At 44.5% G+C, this 18,369-nt stretch overlaps 1 protein-coding gene across 3 annotated transcripts in view; it reads right to left on the bottom strand.

Annotated features, from left to right (window-relative positions):
• The window catches only part of MYRIP (myosin VIIA and Rab interacting protein), a 340,763-nt gene extending 328,344 nt beyond the window's left edge, over nt 1-12,419 (bottom strand). For 2 of the 3 annotated variants that reach the window (XM_006131818.4, XM_014577917.3), the window contains exon 1: nt 11,783-12,419. The gene's annotated coding sequence lies outside the window, so the exon portion shown is untranslated. The remainder of the gene's footprint in view (nt 1-11,782) is intronic. The other variant, XM_006131820.4, reaches the window with a different exon arrangement.
• Between the last annotated feature and the right edge of the window lie 5,950 nt (nt 12,420-18,369).

The following is an 18,369-nucleotide window of genomic DNA, read 5'->3' as shown; positions in this document are numbered from 1 at the left end:
GTTTAACCAATTAACATTTTAAATAGGATTTTACATCCTTAGAGAGGCTGTAGAATCTCCATCATTGGAGATTTTTAAGAGTAAGCAAGACAAACAACTATTAGGCATGGTCTAGAGCAGCGGTTCCCAACTGCCAGACTGCAGCCCGCTGCCAGGCCGAGACCTCTGGCTGCTGGGCCGTGGCAGCTCTGGGGCCCTGGGCTAGGGTACACTGCTCTCACTCCAGTTGATGGGAGAGGCGTCTCCTGCCCCACCTGTCAGCCAACCAGTGCCGGGCAGGGTCTCCTCCCAGCCATAGAAGAGCACTTCCCACATTGCCCTCCTGCCGCACAGTGAACTGCTGTTCTGCGGCCAGGAGCAGACCCAGCCCCTGTCCAGCACTGACTGGCTGAGAGGTGGGGCAGGGCATGCCGCTCCCAATAGCCATGGCAGGAGGGGAGGCGCTGGGCGGTGTACCCCCTCCCCCAGAGCCGCAAACACGCAGGCAGCAGCACAGAGCTAGGTGAGGGGGGCAGGGCAGGAACTGGGGGTTCCAGGAATGAGGTTAATGCTGGGGGCTCTAGAGCCTGTATTACTAGTGGGGAGGGCTATGGGGGCAGGGCTGGCACTGGGGGAGACTCGGGGGGATTGGTTGCACTGGGGCTTTGGAAACAGAAGGCTGGTACTTGGGGGGGTCTAGTGGTGTGGGGGACTCTCTGGGATGGGGGGGATGGCACTGAAGCATTTGGGATGGGGGGGCTGGTAATGGGTGGGAGAGGGTTGGGTGCAGGGGACTCCAGGGTCCAAGGCTAGCGCTGGGGGATAGTACAGGGGTGAGGCATTCTAAGGGTTAGGGCTGGCACTGGGGGGAGGAATATGCAAATAAAATGTTGCCAGTCCACCAAAAGTTTGTGAATGGGTTTGCCTGTCCCCGGTATCAAAAGGCTTGGGAACCACTGGTCTAGAGATAATAGTTAGTCATGCCATGAGTGTAAGGAACTGGACTAGATGGCCTCTTAACGTCCTTTCCAGTCCAATGATTCAGCATATTGTTGCAAGACAAACTGTTCTTCAAACTCTATCTCTGAGAGAAATCAAGGAAAGATGCACCTCTTGACTATTTAAAATCAATTATTCTTGAACTGTTGGTATGTAAAGTAAACATATGCTTAGGGGCGATTCTATACATACCAACAGCTTAAGAATAATTTGGGGAAGAAGTTCAAGAAGGTATGAAGCAAGATTGGAATGATTTCATTCCTATGGCTGAAGCAGCTAGACTAAATATACCTAGGTGTAACAATGAAAGGAGTTTAGTATTCTATCCACACCTTGCAGTCTGCATTTAAAAACTTACTTAAATAATGTACAGTCTCTGGCATAATTTACAAAGAACAATATTTCTGTAAAAATGAGAAGCCAAACAATATTGGTAGACATTAAAATTTAAATTAAAAAATGCAGTCTTATACTGTCCTGCCAGATGTGACTTTTATGGTGCCTAATTAAAATGCCAATTGGAAACAAACATTTCTTAACCAATTACTGAATCCTTACTGACTTCCATGAAAATTAAAAAAAAAAATCTTTGAAAATTATATCTGTCTTGTATGTATCATAGCTTGATCCTAGACATCAACTCCCAATGCTAGAAAGGGATAAAGGTAACCTAAAATGCAGACAAAAATAGGAAGTGCTTCATTGATAAATAAACATTAATGATGTCAAGAATCAACCTCAGACACCTCTGAAATTGAAAGATTGGATGATTAATTGGAACATCATCTTATAGCTCATGAAATCTCCAAACACAAATATACCTGAATGAGTGAAACCTCAAATAAGGATTGGACCAGTCTACTTGCTGATAAGCCGTGTCTCAGAAATAAAGAAAACATATAAAACTGCTGGGAATGTCATAAAGAGGTCATAAGCGAGCTATATCAACAGTCACAAATTGTACTAGCAGTTTCAACAACACAAAAGTGTATTGAATCTACATTTTTAGGCCTAAACACACAATGGCATATATAATATTAGTAGAAGTGCAGGTGAATGGGCCTTTGATGGTATAGCTAATGTGGTTAGGTCCTGCAATGGTGTCACTAGGGTAGATGTGTGGACAGAGTTGATAACAGAGTTTGTTGCAGGGACAGGTTCCTGTATTAGCATTTCTGTTGTGAGATGTGAAGTTGGTGGTGAGTATTTGCCTCTGGTTGGGGGGCTGTCTATAAGCAAGGACTGGACTGGCTCCCAAGGTCTGAGAGAGTGAGACCTATGATAGGTTGTAGATCCTTGACGATGTGTAGGAGAGGTTTTAGCTGATGACTGAAGGAAATGGCTAGTGGTGTTTTGTTGCTCTCTTTGTTGGGTCTGTCCTGTATTGAATGATTTCTGGGTAACCTCCTGGCTTTATCAATCAGTTTCTTCACTTCTCCAGGTCGGTATTGTAGTTTTAAGAATTCTTGATATAGACCCTGTAAGTGCTGTCTCTATCTTAGGCATTGGAGTAAATGTGATTTATTTTAGGGTTTGGCTGTAGACAATGGATCATGCAATGTGTTTTGGAGGCTAGCTGGAGGCATGTAGGTATGTACAGCAGACACAATATCTCTGGTATGGGGTCTAGGTGCATTTCAGTAGGTTTTCAGTATAAAGTGGTATTTATGCGACCATCAGGTATTTGTACTGTAGTGTCTAGGAAGTGAATCTCCTCTGTGGACTGGTGCAAGTGGAGATTGATGGTGGAGTGGAAACTATTGAAATCCCGGTGGAATTCTTCAAGGGCCTTCTTCCCAGGGATCCAGATGACGAAGATGTCATTGATGTAGTGTAAATAGAAGAAGGGTACTTGGGGACAGGAGATGAGGAAAGGCTATTCTATGTCAGCCATAAAAATACTGGTGCACTGTGGGGCCATGCTGGTACCCATAGCAGTGCCTCTGACTTGAAGATCTAAATCATCCCCAAATCTGAAATGGTTGCAGGTGAGAACAAAGGCACAAAGTTCAGTAACCTGTTTTGCCGTGGCATCATCGGAGATACAGTTTCTGATGGCTTGTGTGGAATGTTGGTGTAGAGTTTCTATATCTATAGTAGTTAGGGTGGCTTTTTCAGGAAGATCACCAATGGATTCTCGTTTTCTCAGAAAGTCAGTGGTGTCTCAAAGACAGCTGGGAGCATTGATAGCATAGGGCCTGAGGAGGGAGTCAATATAGCCAGACAGTCCTGTAAGGACACCAATGCCTGAGATGATAGGTCAACCCAGATTTCCCTTGTCTGGGCTCTAGGGGTGTGTCTGTGGGAATCTGTTCCTATCCTTCTTCCAGTAGTTTATTGAGTAGATGATGTAGTTTCTTTTGGTGCGCCTCAGTGGGATCAGAGAAAACTTTATCCTTTCATCACAGAGGTCCAATATGACAATACATTTTAGAAGATATTACTTTACTTCACTCAAACAAATTATTCAAAAAATTCATGTTTGACAACAGAAATACAGGGCAAACTCAAATTAAAAATGGTCAAAATCAAAATAGCTCCAATTTTAAATTAAAAAAAAGACAGCTGAAACTTTTTTTTGGTGGTTTGAATGAGAACTGAAGTTGAACATACCTAATGCAACTTGAACCCCCCAAAATAAATACCTGCATTCTGAAGGCCTGAAAACAAACAGATTAACCCCCCCCCCTCCTTCTCTCTAATGAGAAATCAGAAACTTCCCACAATAAGACCTACTGAATTTCCCAATAAATATTTTACTTCCTTTTTTCCCCCTCTGGGGAAGGGCATGACATCGTCCAAAAAGGAAATAAAGCTATAATCAAAACAATTTCAGCAAATGCTAGGAAGAGCCTCTGTGTTACAGCCTGTGATGTTTTCAGGCAATCACCGCAACAGCTAGAAATCAAACTAACTTTCACTGCTTTAGAAAAAGCAGACAGCTGTCAATTTATTTAATTTATTTATTTGCCTTTTTGGTGCCAAATTTTATCTTCCAAAATTCATTGCACTGTTTTTGGAAACTTACAACCAAATTAGATTTATGTCAGAGTCCATACATAAACTATGACCTGCCCACATTCTGTCAACCTGCAAAGAACAACAGCTTTCCAGATAATAACTGTACTTTGCAGTTCTATAACACTTTTTTCTGGTAATGTCATAATTTCAAATATTAATGTATTATTCCAGAAAACACAAATTCAATGTTGGCCAAAGAATTAAATACCGTGTTTGTTTCCATTTGCATCAAGAAACTTAGCAGCGACTGGACAACTAACACAGTGGACATCAATGTAAATGAGGTAGGATCTGAGGCTCAAATAGGAAAAGAACAAATTTAAAAGTACTTGGGCAAATTAAATGTTTTCAGGATGGCAGGGCTGGATGAAATACATCCTAGAATACATAAGGAAGTAGCTGAAGAGATCTGAGTAATTAGAAATTATCTATGAGAACTCATGGAAGATAGCCGAGATCCCAGAGAACTAGAAAAGGAAAATTACAGTACCTATCTACAAGAAGGGGAATAAGGATAACCCAGAGAATTATAAACCAGTCATTTTAATTTCAGTCCCTGGAAAGATAGTCAAGCAATTTGTTAGTACCTAGAAGAAAATAAGGTAAGTGCTGGTTTCAACTAGAGTAAATGGTTCTCTGTAACTTGAAGTCTTTTAAATCATCATTTGAGAACTTCACTAACTCAGCCAGAGGTTATGGGTCAGTTACTAAAAGGTGTGGGTGAGGTTCTGTGGTATGACATGTACAGATGGTCAGACTAGACTATCATGATGGTCCTTAAAGTTTGAGTCATCACAAATTTGTTAATAGTAAACAATGTCAAACCAACCTAATATCCTTCTTTGACAGGATAAATAGCTGTGTTGATAGGGGGAAGTGGTACATGTGATCTATCTTGACTTTAGTAAGGCTTTTGCTATGGTTTCCAATGGTCTTCCCAAACACAACTGGTTAGAAATGAGTACTCAGTGTAGTTATCAATGGTTCATAATGAAGCTAGAAGGGCATATCAAGTGGTGTCCAGCAAGGATTTATCCAGAATAGGGATGTAAAAGTGTAACTGTTTAAACGGTTTAAAAAAAAATCCATAAAGCTGATGCTTCTCAGTTTCTGTTGTAGTTGCATGCCCAACTCCCCAGGAGGGGGGGCAGAAACAGCAGGCTTTGCACTATAAGTTATAACAATAACAGCTTAATTTAAATGAGTAGCAATAAGTAAAGTATATCAATAACAAAAGGTAAAGCGATCTCATTTCTTTTTAACTAACTTGCAGTCTACTCCCATGAGTAAAGATCTGCACAAACAAGCCCTTTGCGAATAGGACATCAGAAACACACATTTGCTACTGAAATGATGGTGGCCCAGAAATCTAATGTATTCCCTTTTCGAGAATCATTTCTGAGAAATCTAAAAGCCTATCATTAAAATATTGCTGATATTGGCTTAACCTGTCAGATGCTAATGTAGTCTTCTAAAAAAAATAACTTATTTGTCTTCGGCTACAGCTTTTAGGTAGCAAACTAAGCCAGTTTACAAAACACATTTTCAGAGTATCAAGTATTTAAGATGCTGCTCATTCATTTGAACTTTGGATAAGAATTGCATCCAAGTATCATAACAAACATTCTTCAAAGAATACAATACCTTAATCTATTATGCTGAGAGTGAAGTTTACTCAATAAAGATAAATATGGGCTCACAATTATAGATCTGTATCATATCTCATCCATAAATAGTGGGCAACATTAAGCCACCTGTTAGAGCTGTACAAATCAACTGAAAAAAATTTGTCTGTGCATGTGTGTCCTTCCCAAAAGAGCAGGGGTGGGCAAGAGATAGCCCATGGGCTGAATCTGGCCCACCCCACCCCCCCAGGATTTTCAGGCAGGGAACAGCCCCAGGCCACTCCAAGTGGCTGGCTACTCAATGTGCCTCTCTGCATCACGCATGTAGTAGAGGGAGGGAGGCTTGGTGTGCTGCCCCTGCCATCTCTCCCGACCCTGGCACACAGCACAGATAGCCACATGGAACAGCCAGCCACTCTGAGCCTGGGGCTGCAGCAGGCAGGGAGCCCGAGTGAGTGTCCCACTGGGCTGCTGGCTGGGAGCCACCTAGGTAAGCCCCTACCAGCCAGAGCCTGCACCTAGCACACCACCCTCTCCCACGCCTCACTGCCTGCTGCAGGTTACAACTCCCACCCAGATCCGGCATCCCATCCTACAGCCCTCCCCCAGGCCAAAATCCTCTCCTATACCCATACCTCCTCCCAGACCATGCACCCCAAACTCCTGCCCCAGATCACTATTCCCTCCTCTACCCGAACTCCCTCTCAGACTCCACACCCCTCCTGAACCCTAGTCTCCAACCCTGAGCTCCCTTCTGTACCCATCTCCATCTCAGAGCCTACACTCCCTCCATAGAAAAGTGCAGCCCTTGACCACTTACCAAAATGTTGGAGTGGACCGCCATCAAAAATTATTGCCCACCCCTGCAACTGAGGGTTATGCAAGGTTAGAGCATACCACAACTCTCCCTGCATCTGTTTTTTCTGCACTGCTCAGACTGATCTCAGTTTCTCAAATGGTTTGAACAAAGTGGTAGTACACTTCTCTCTCTTTCAGATTGCCCAATTTGTCTTCCTCTTCCTAGCGTTCAATGAACTCCTTTTGAAACCATCTTTGTGACAAAAAACATGGATGGATTAGTTATGCAGCCTGAACATAATCATCTTCAGGTTGCTAGTAGTGCACATGTAAGCCAATAGCCTTTACTTGTGAATGGACTACGCTTATCAAAAGTCTACAGAAATATACCAAGTAAACAAAGGTAGGTTCTCTGTGTTCTAATGACAGGTGTAGAATCTATCTTAAGGAAAGATTGGGAGACTTATTTAGGCTCCTCAAGCAAATTAATCCACACTTTCTCCTCTTCAAGGAAGCTATTCTGCCAAGAAATTACAAAAGGGACTTGTGTGCATTTGTCCAAAGCATGAATTTGACCCTTCACATTTCTGAAACGCCCAGGGAATTGGGTGTGCTTGTTAAAGTAGCTTTAATTGTTCAGCCAGCAGTTACTCATCATATCACAATAGGTCTTGCTGATTTTGGCAGGAATACAGGAGTCATATTTTTACTTGGCTGAATTGCTTATGAGCAGTTATGTATTGGGCGCACAGATTTTCTTCAGCATCAGCTGGGCACTTAAAAAAAACTCTTTCAAACATTCTATTTCTTGTAGCTATTGTTCCACTTACAAGATTCCAGGGTGATAACAATGGAGCCCTTTGCAATTGGCATTCATTTAGCTCCTTCCCCTCCTCCCCAAGGCAGTCACAGGGTCAGAACAGATCACCAAATCTTCTACTGACCTTCTGTAAATCACAGGACACTCACACCACTCAACAGCCACAAAGCACATCCAACAACCAAAATTAGACCAGAGTATTACAGCCCACAAAGATTAGGGTATTATGTGCCTCAGGTAGAGAATAGGCACAGCTAAGGTGCACAACTGCCTGAGGCCACCCAAATGATTGAAAGATATGCCCTGATAATCCAGGCAAGCAACCTGCACCCACATTACAGAAGATGGAAAAACCCCAAGGTCACTCAGTCTGAGCTATGGGAAAATTCCTTCCCAACCCTACATATGGTCATCAGTTAGACCCTGAGCACAAGAGCAAGAACAAGTCAACCAAGCACCTGGGGAAGAGAATGCTCAATGCCACCTTAGAGTCCTGGCTCTCCCTGATCAACCTCCAGCATTGGCTGTCCCTGAGGTGTCAGTGGAAGGAGATTTTAAAAGCAAAAACAACAAAACAAAAACAGAGTTTCCAAAATGCACTGGGGGTGGGGAGAATCCCTTCCTGACCTCTACAGTTGGCCAGCTGAAACCCTGAACTTGTAGGAACATGAAACAAACCAGAAATAAGCTCTAAAGCTACTGAGCCTGCCCTGAGACTGAAAAGCAACATCATGGTATAATCCTACTCAAATTTATCCTGCGCTCCCTTAACACTACGGCCATGTCTACACTACAGATGAGATCAAAGCAGCTGCAGTAGATCTTCCAGGGTTCAAATTAGCAGGTCTAATAAAGACACACAAATTCAGACTGAGAGGGTGCTCCCACTGATGCCGGTAGTCCTGCTTCTACAAGGAGTAAGGGAAGCTGAAGGGAGAGTGTGCTCCCTTCAACTTTCCGCAGTGTGGATGGCACTAAAATTTGAGTTAAGATACTTTGACTTAAGATACCCAATTAACATAGCTGAAGTTGCCTCTTAATTCAAACTTATCCCCTACTATAGACCAGGGGTAAGTAATGTGCTCTCACAATTCCTATTGGGACTCTGCTCCAGAACTTTACTTGTCTGATAAATAGAAACCTGCTTCTAATTTCCAACCTGAATTTTTTCCTATTGCAACCATTGTCCTTTACCTTAAATAGCTCTTGGCTCTCCCTGGTATTTATTTATAGAACAGGACTAAACAAGCTAAGCTCATCTCATAAAAAGGCACTCCATTCTCCCAAGCATCCTAGCAGCTCTTCTCTGCACCTGTTCCCATTTAAATTCTTCTTTCTTGAACATGGCTAGCCAGAATTGTATACAGTATTCCAAATTAGTCTCTTCTATAATGTAATTAATACTTCTCTAGCTATTGGAAATACATCGCCTGAAACATTCTAGGATTGCATTTGTCTTTTTCACAGCTGAATCACATTGATTGACTCACACCCCCAGGTCTCTCGTCTGTCACTTCCTACTGGTAAGCCCCCAGCCTGCAGAAGAAATTCTTATTATTAGACTATAAATGCATGTCTTGCACTTTATACTATTGAATTTCATCTCATTTCTGTCACTCCAGTCTTCAAGGTCAATCAGATGTTCCCGTATAAAATTCCAATCTTCCTCTGTATTGAAGATGCCTCCCAATTTTGTATCAGCAGCTGATTTCATTAGCACACTCCTACTTTTTGTGCCAAGATCATTAATACAAATATTGAATAAGATTGATCTCAGAAATAGTCCTTGAGGAACTTGCCTAGTAACCTCACCCCAGTGTGATATATTTGCCTTTCAGCAGAACCTGTTGCCTTCTTCCCTTTAGCCAATTTCTTATCCACTTTACACTGTCTACGGTAATCCCCATCTTACCTAGTTTAACTAAGAATTTCCCTTGTGGTACCATGTCAAATACTTTACTGAAGTTCAAATATAATACATCTACTACACTTCTCTTTTTTTTTTATTAACAAAAACCAGTTTTCTCAAAGGAAGAAAGAACTCACATTAGACTGGCATGATCTACCTTTAATAAACACATGTTGTGCTATTTCCCCCTTTACTTTTATGAATTAGTTTTTTTTCCTTTCTCAATTTGTTCTAAAGCCCTGCATACTACTGAGGCATACAGTAGGATAACAACTCTGTAATTGCGTGGGTCACTTGTCCCCCTTTCTTAAACACAGGTAAAATTAGCTATTTTCCAGACTTATGGACTATCCCTAAGTAGACACATTTATTTACAATCCTTACAACTGGACTAGCAGTTTCAGGTGCCAGCTCTTTCAGTATTCTGGGGTGGAAATTACCTCGGCTCCCTGATTTGAGCACATTAAACTAAAATTTTCTTTTATTTCAGATGTGGTAAAGTTCTATAAAAAATATTTTTTCAAAAAACTTGGTAAACGTCACTATTATTTTTAATCATATTTTAATTTGTCGTAGAGATGGGAGAGGGAAGCCTGGGGAGGAAGGAAACAAAGCATTATTAGTTATCCTCATTTTGGCATGTTCCGTGGCCCTTTTCTACTTCCATGCAGTGCAGGTTATAATGGAAACAGTTCATAAGGAACATTAGAGTCTAAAAAGACAGCTTTAAAAAAGGACTTCACAGGAACGCAAAGAAGATCCATCCACCTGCTCCAGGAGGTAGCTATTTTTTTTAAGCACACTGTATTGTATGTATTGCATAGTACTGCCCACCTTTAAAAAATAGTTTTCATGTGCACACTTGAAGTCTGCATTCTAACACACCATAAGTCAGACTCCACAAGAAGATTGGTAAATGGCTGCATATTTTGGATGTTGTAAGGACATGAGCCATCAATACACATTCCCTGATATAATTACATACATTAAAAAAATCTGTAAACAGGGCACTGGTACCCTTCAATGGACTTGTAACAGGACACAGAACCTTTCACTTACAAGTTGTGTGTCTTTACTAAATGATGGATGACTGCACAGTGCGCTATAGGAAATGAATGGGTTGACTCATCAGACCGCTAGAAAGAGGACTGATAGCTACATCACCAAAAACAAAGACACCAAACTGTCATTAATTGACAAACCTGCTGACAGTCTCAAAAGAACCACAAAGATTTGTGTGGCTATAGAAACTGAACTAACACTTATGGGCAGTTCTTCCAGAATACAGTTGAGACATATTGTCAAGAAGGCAAAGGAGACCTTTTACTACCAGTCCCTATATTGTATATTTATAGTAATAGTAAAAGATTCCAGGCTCCAGAACTGTCAAGATGACACTTCACCTCCTTTTTTGAAAATGTGGTTATGAAAAGAAAAATAAACCCAGGTATTTCTCCATACAAATCTCTGAGCACTGTTTACATCTATGAGAATATTCTTAGTGAGACACCCACACTTTAAGGTATTTTACTTCATATTATGTTCTAACTTGGTTACATTATTCTAAAATAAAAACCCAAAACTCAATATTATTTAATTAGATTCTCCAAGACAAGTTAACCTAAGCCATATGGTATTTTCCCCCAGTAGTCACAATATTCTGACCTTGATACTAGGAAAATGTGTGCTCTTCAGCTTTAAAAAAAAATGGTGCTATATGGTATACTGGCAAAAAGGATGCAGTGAGAGAGAGCTACATATCTTACAATCATACAGTACAGACTGGCCTCATAAGTTAGATCAAAAGTAAAATATTCTGTTTATTTTTAATAACTGCAATGGCAGTGTTTGAACAATGTCACTAAAAAGCTGCCCTGCTATTCACACATCTGGCCATTAATCAAATAAATCTTAACATTTTAATGAAAATAAATTAAATCACAGAGAAGACATGATCTGTTCAATCAGCTAATGATGTTTTCATAAAGGTGGGAAAGAGCAGGATCTCTATGCTGTTGGATAAAGAAAGATCCAAGAACCAGAGAAAACTGATAGATACACAAATAATGCATAGCTAGAGTCCTACATACATGAATGAGGATGGCTAGAGTCTGGTTTTGCCCTTTAGGATAAGTGCAAAATAAGTTCAAATCTTTAGAAGAATCCCAGCCTCCCTCCTCTTCTTAGACCAGATAACGGCAAAGCATTTCTCAGTCTCTCTTTCTCTGTCCCAGGGGATAACATCTCAGACTACATCCTCTTCCATTGCCATCCCAATTGAGTGTCACTAATTAAGGACTCACCTGCAATAGTTATTTTAAAAGGAAAGCTCAAAAAATTTCAGGCTGAACAGTACTGCCACAGGCAAGACAAGGGGAAGAGATACACGAATTGGGAGAAAACAGGGATTATGTCACACGTTTCCCCTTCCCCAGTCATCCCAGCCCTTCCCTTCTAGGCGCCCCGTGTCATATTAGTTAGTGAAAACTACTGTACATCATTCCAGTCCCCAGTTGGGAACCGGAGGAGCTGCTTGCATGCAAGCCATGCTCAGCAGCTTCCAAGTGAGCAATTGCATCAAAATACCAATCCCGACACAAGACACATCTCCTCTCCCGCTGCATTACGTACACAGGCGAACGGTGGGGCTTGCAGGCAGAGAGCTGGACAGTTGTCAGTGCTCACACTCACAACGATGCAAGATGGAAGCAGAGCCGTAACTTCACTGATCAATTCTCACAGGCGCCAGCAAAAACACACCGATTCCCGCTGCAGCTGATCCTGCCGGGTCTACAAGTCCTTCAGTGCCTCCCCCCTCTGGCCGCACTGTAGAGCTGGGGGGGAAGGGGCTGGTCCGCTGCTTTGGTTTAAGAAGCGATCAGCCCCAGAACTGCCATGCGAAGAAACCCTCCCCTAGCCGGTGCCGCTGGGCTCCCCTCCAGCGCTGCCGGCCCTCACACGCCGCAGGGAACTCTGCAGGAGCCCGGGAGACGTGCCCCCAGCTGCAGCCAGCCACCCAGCAGGGCAGAGCGCAGGGCTGGGGAGCAGGGCGCTGCTTGCCTCCGCCGCCTGGGGCGCGCCGGGAGAAGGGGACAGCGCTGGGCTCCCCCTGGCTCCGGCCCCGCGTCCCTCGGGGCTGGGATTGCAGTGCAAGGCGCTGCGGCTGCAGGCGGCTCCAGCCACCCCCCTCCGCGCGCCCTACCCGGCCTCTCCGCGCCGCTCAGCCTGACACCTGGCCGAGCCCAGCCAGCCAATCAGGGCAGAGCGCCGGCCCCTGCTCTGGAAGGAGGAGGGGGGGGGGCAGCAAAGGAGGAACTAAGCCAGGGCGCGCGCGCGCGGACCAAGCTGCCTCTCCCAAGGGCGGGGGTGGCTGGGGGAGCGATGAGGAACACAGCGCGCGCGCTGGAACCACGCGAAGCCTGGGGCTGGCGCGCGCCTCAGCTAAGCCGCGGCACATGCCGCTGCAGCGCGCAAGGGGGCGGACGGGGGAAGCAATTGCAGTCAGCAGGGAAGGCGCTGCGTGGTGCACAGCGCGCCCCGGGGCACGGGGGTTACACGGGCTGTCAGTTCCCACCCCGGAGGGGGGGGGGGGGAAATACTCCCTTGTGTTAAAGCTGCCGTCAAGACTGACACCATCGCTCTCCCACTGCCTCCTCCCCCATCTCACCCCACTCCTGCAGGATATAATAGACAGCGGTGGGCTGCCAACGCGGGAAATGCGTGGAAGGAACCCACGGAGCGAGGACACGGATTAGCTCAAAGCAAAGATGATGAATTCGGTGCAGGTGCGGTGGGAGAGCTGGAGGGGTCGGCAGGGGGGAGATGGGCAGGTGTTAGGAAAAGGACGGACACTGCAGGTTCACAAAGGTGCTTAGGCACCTGGATCCCCGTTTTAAGCAAAATGCCTGCTCGCCTGCCACTTAATCCAGGAGGCACCTACCGTTACTGGGCACCTACGTTTCTGCCTTAAAAGTCCCCTATGCATGTAAATTTCTGCTTCCAAGCAGGCACATAGCTGCCTCCCTCTGGTACCTCGAGACTTGTCTCAGTTATGAAACTGGAGGAAGACAGGCCCAGTGGTGCTGGAACAATTTGTGCGGTGCTGGAGCCATTGAACCCAAACTGAAAGCTGTGTTCATGATGAAAACCACCTCAAAACAGGGGCAGCAGCACCCTGAATACTAGGACCTATGGAAAGGCCAGTTTTGGGGGGGGGGGTGGAGCACAAGATAACCTCCCCTCTGCCCTAGACCCCACCCATGCCCCAACTCTTCCTGCTCCACCTCACCCTATTGCCCAAGCCCTGTCCCTGCTGCACTCCCGCTATGCTCCTCCCTGCCTCCATTTCACCCCTTCCCTTAAGCCCCGTCCCACAAATGACACAACCTGGGAGACTGCCAGGGCCCTAGCACTGACAGCAGGAGTCAACCCACCCCTCCCCACACTGCTCACAGCAGCAGTGGGAAGCAGATCAAACCGTTCACACTGCTCTCCCAAGCCCAGCTCCCAGACGTGCTCCTATGTTTCCTGCTACCATGATAAAGAGAGGAGCAGAGCAGGCTGGGGCTGAGCCACTTCACTTCCTGTGGCTCCTGCGGCTGCTGGTGAATGCAGAGGCAGACCAACCAGCTGCTTTTGGCACCAGGTCCCCAGAAACCCTGCCCTTGGCCCTGTGGAGCCCCCAAAGTGCAAAGCCCTGGAGGCAGCTGTTCCAGACCATCCAATGGACAGGATGGCTCTACTGAAAGATTATGTTCAGAGGCTTCCTTGTGCAGAGGGCCCTATTCAAAACCTGTGGGGAGGGGAATGGTGCTTCCCACCTAAGAACTTGAGACCACTGATACAGCACTTGCTTGGGTTTTAGGACACACACATTCAATTTTCCCCTCAGAAAGACAAAGAATTTGATCAAGAGGCAGCCCATTTTTCAGTCAAATACTCTAACCATTGGACTGTGATATTCTGACATGGGAGTGCCTGTCTCTCTTCCATGTTGAAGTAGTTCCATTGTAGATAAAACACTTAAATAGTCCTTGAGCCAGAAAGAGAGAATAAGTTTGTAGCTTGATGGTCAGTATACCCACATGAGAGATGGAAGACCCAGGGTGCAGCCCTCCTTTCTCCAATCTCTCCCACTATTTTTCCAGACTACAACAGCTTCAGCTGCAGAGACTGAGGGAACTTAACAGCAGAACATCCTATAGCTCCGTGATTAGTACATGTTTCTGAGAAATGTGGGAGACTCCTGTTCAAATCCCTTCTACCTATCAGAAATGGCACGTTAGCCCTGCTATTTCTTCCACAAGCCAGCTAAATGTTCTACTATCTGAATTAAAAGTTATAAAAGAAGCAGCAGCTCTCCTTTATGGAGTGAGACAGGCATCTAACTCATTCTCACAAAAATAATTTGGTTTCTAATCGTTCCCATTTGTGGAACACAAGCAGAAACAGATGCCGATTTCAGGCGCACATCCCTCTCCTCAGCATTTCCCATTGGCTAGCTTGGACAGCTCCCTGTGTGGCATATTGGCTTATGAGGTTCCCCCATTCTTAGGCACCTAGTCCTGTCTGATCATTGTATAAGATAGGGGTCTCAAACTCTCATCCCACAGGCCATCCCCGGCTGAAAGAATTGTACAGTCTAGCATGGGACTCGCAATGGGCTGGGAAGGGGAGCTGTCCATTACTGGCCCCAAGCCCCACCCTTTCCCTCCACCACCTCACCCTCCACTGCCATGGCCCCATCTTCTGCAGGTCACTGGCGAGGGGAGGCTGGTGCACAGCGGCAGCAACATTACTCCCCTCCTCCCCCGTGTTCCCCATGGTGGCAGGAGCCACGGGGAAGTGGAGCATGCTGGGCAAGTGCCCTCACTCTGTTTCCCTGTGGCTCCTGCCTCAGCAGGGAGCACAGAGGGGCACAGCTGCTGCCACCACATGATGCCAGCTCCCCACCTCCCATGATCCCTGAAGCTGCGTCCTAGGGAACAGGATACCATGGGGGGGAGGGAGGAAGAGGATGGGGCAATGGCAGGAAGGGGCAGAGTCTGGGGCCATAACATACAGCCACCTCCCCCCCCCTCCCCCAGCCCACCAGGAGTCCCAGGCCAGCTTGTGCAATCACCCCAGCTGGGGATGGCCCACAGCCAGGATTTTGTGACACTTGGTATAAGGAGCCTAGGCACCTGATCCATGCTTTACAGAGTACAGTGTTGTTTTTATGAATTTCTTAAGAGTTAGGGGTTGCAACATTCTGCATCACAAAGCTTAAGTCCCTTCATGGATCAAAGTCAGACTCTCTGGCCACCTCTACACTAGAAAAATATAGTGCTGTATTACAGCAATGGCCAAAAACAGTGCAAACTCAAATATTTGTCACTATCATCTTATGAAGACCTGTACAGAGCAGATTTTCATTACTTGATGGTAAAACCCCTTTTATCTTTGCTTCTACCAATATCTCTTTTTTTGGGCCTATTATGTCTTTTAAGAGTGGCACTCAAATGGGGGTGGAAGGAAGGGAAGCAGAAAGAATCTTCCCTCTTTTCCCTGGTGTGAGGCTTTCTCTTCTCCAGAACATTTTGTTATGTGCACAAAGAAATGTGCAGATATGCACCATCAATAGAAATGCATGCTGCTGGCTGCAGGTGCTCTGCTAATCACCCGGGGAGGCATTTAAATCTCTCCCAAGCGGCCGCCCAGTGCTCAGCTTACAGGGAACACTGGTCAGAGCAACTATATATTTTCAATGTTTGCCTTCAAAGCTCACTTTTTAATGTTTTGTGATAGAAATGTTGCCGTGTTAGTCTGGTGTAGCTGAAACAAAAAACAGGACTATGTAGCACTTTAAAGACTAACAAGATGGTTTATTAGGTGATGAGCTTTCGTGGGCCAGACCCACTTCCTCAGATCAAATAGTGGAAGAAAATTGTCACAACCATTTATACCAAAGGATACAATTTAAAAAAATGAACAGATATGAAAAGGACAAATCAAGTTTCAGAACAGAAGGGGGATTTGTTTGGCATTTTGACTGGTCAGAAAACACCATGTCCCATTCTCTGCTGTAAAGAGTCTTACAATACATCGTGCCTTCAGGATGACATGATCAGACAAAACAGTAATCTCTGGAGCTGTAGCATTCATATTATTTTATATAATTCACACACACACATTTACATACTCACTAGAAGATTTACTCAGCCTTGCTTGAGTCCTTAACTCAAATAAGTTTTGTTTTTCTTCATGTAAATCGTTTTTCTGTGATGGGGGCAGGAGATCAAGGATTCAGTATGCAGGCTCTCCTGGGGAGAGAGGACAACCCCAGCCCTCTCTCACTGCAGCAGCTTGGGGCCAGGAGAGAAGCACTTGTCCGTAGCCACTGCAGCTGCTCTGGGCACAGCAGGGGACAGTCAGGCACACACACACAAACACTCTGAAATATATAGTAGATAGCTGTCCCTTTTGCCACCCCGCCCCACTGCTGGCTCAATGGGGTTATAGCTGTCCTGGTTCCCATCTCTGGCCTCTTGCTGCCCCTCTCCCCCCCCCGTGGTCATTCTATAGTATAACTGTCCCTCCTACCAGATCCTTCCCTTTCTATTTTATGAGAAACAATCACATTCCAAGCACATCCCATTGTCCTACCACAACCAAACCCTGATCTTGCTTTTAAGTTATGAAAAGAGGAAGCTGCATAACAAATTAGCTGGTCTTAGCTCTTACTGTTTAGGAGGAATTATTGAACAAATAGACTCTGACAAACAGATGGATGGACACACAGACACAAAGTTTCTGAAATTGTGTGTGTGTGTGAGAGAGAGAATAATTTAGCTTAACAAAGACCTGATTTACGAGAAAACCCTAACAAATTTGCTGCTTACAAATTTTCATTTTCTCTCCGTGCAATTGCCTCTGAAACAAGATCAGATTTTATATTTATTATAATGGTGTCCTTTTTCTTTCTGGGGTAGTGAGCTACAGATTCAACTTGAATATATCTTTTTACCACTATTAGTTACATAAGGGCTACGTCTAGACTACATCCCTTTTTCGGAAAAGGTATGTAAATTAGACGTATAGCAATTGCTAACGAAGCGGGGATTTAAATCTCTTGCGCTTCATTAGCATAAAAATGGCTGCTGCTTTTTTTCGGCACGGAGCTTTGTTGGAGAAAAGCTCCAGTCTAGACGCTGATCTTTTGAAAAAAAAAAGCCTTTTCCGAAAGATTCCTTATCCCTTATTTCAAGAGGGATAAGGGATCTTTGGAAAAGGCTTTATTTTTTTAAAGATCAGCGTCTAAACTGGCGCTTTCCTCCGACAAAGCTCCGTGCCGAAAAAAGGGGCAGCTATTTTTATGCTAATGAAGCGCGGGAGATTTAAATCCCTGCTTCATTAGCAATTGCGATATGTCTAATTTATATCCCTTTTCCGAAAAAGGGATGTAGTCTAGACGTAGCCAAGTAGTATTGAAAAGTTCTTTGGAAGCATAGTGATAGAAATGTAGCCGTGTTAGTCTGGGGTAGTTGAAGCAAAATGCAGGACAATGTAGCACTTTAAAGACTAACAAGATGGTTTATTAGATGATGAGCTTTCGTGGGCCAGACCCACTTCCTCAGATCAAATAGTGGAAGAAAGTAGTCACAACCATATATACCAAAGGATACAATTTAAAAAAATGAACAAATATGAAAAGGACAAATCACATTGCAGAACAGGAGGAGGATGCGGGGGGGTGGGAAGGGGGAGGAAGGAAGGTAAGTGTCTGTGAATTGCTGATATTAAAGGTAGGGAGAGTGGGATGTTTGTGAGTTAATGGTATTACAGGTGATAATTGGGGAAACTGTCTTGATAATGGGTGAGAAAGTTCAAAGACTTGTTAAGTCCCTGGTGGTAAGTGTCGAATTTTAACATGAATGACAGTTCAGAGGATTCCCTTTCAAGTGCAGATGTAAAAGGTCTTTGTAGCAGAATGCAGGTGGCTAAGTCATTTAGAGAGTGTCCTTTCTGGTTAAAGTGGCAAGAAACTGTTTTCTCTTTGTGATCTTGTCTAATATCTGTTTTGTGGGCATTAATCCTTTGGCGAAGTGTCTGAGATGTTTGTCCAATGTACATAGCAGACGGACACTTTCGGCACATGATAGCGTAGATTATATTTCTGGATGCGCAGGAATATGTGTTCTTGATCTTATAACTCACTTGGTTAGGTCCAATAATGGTAT

This window comes from Pelodiscus sinensis, chromosome 2 (assembly GCF_052426305.1).
Source record: "Pelodiscus sinensis isolate ZL-2025 chromosome 2, ASM5242630v1, whole genome shotgun sequence".
In the NCBI taxonomy this organism is placed as follows: Eukaryota; Metazoa; Chordata; order Testudines; family Trionychidae; genus Pelodiscus; species Pelodiscus sinensis.
The sequence above is the reverse complement of the archived record's forward strand: the minus strand, read 5'-3'. Positions and strand labels throughout refer to the sequence as shown.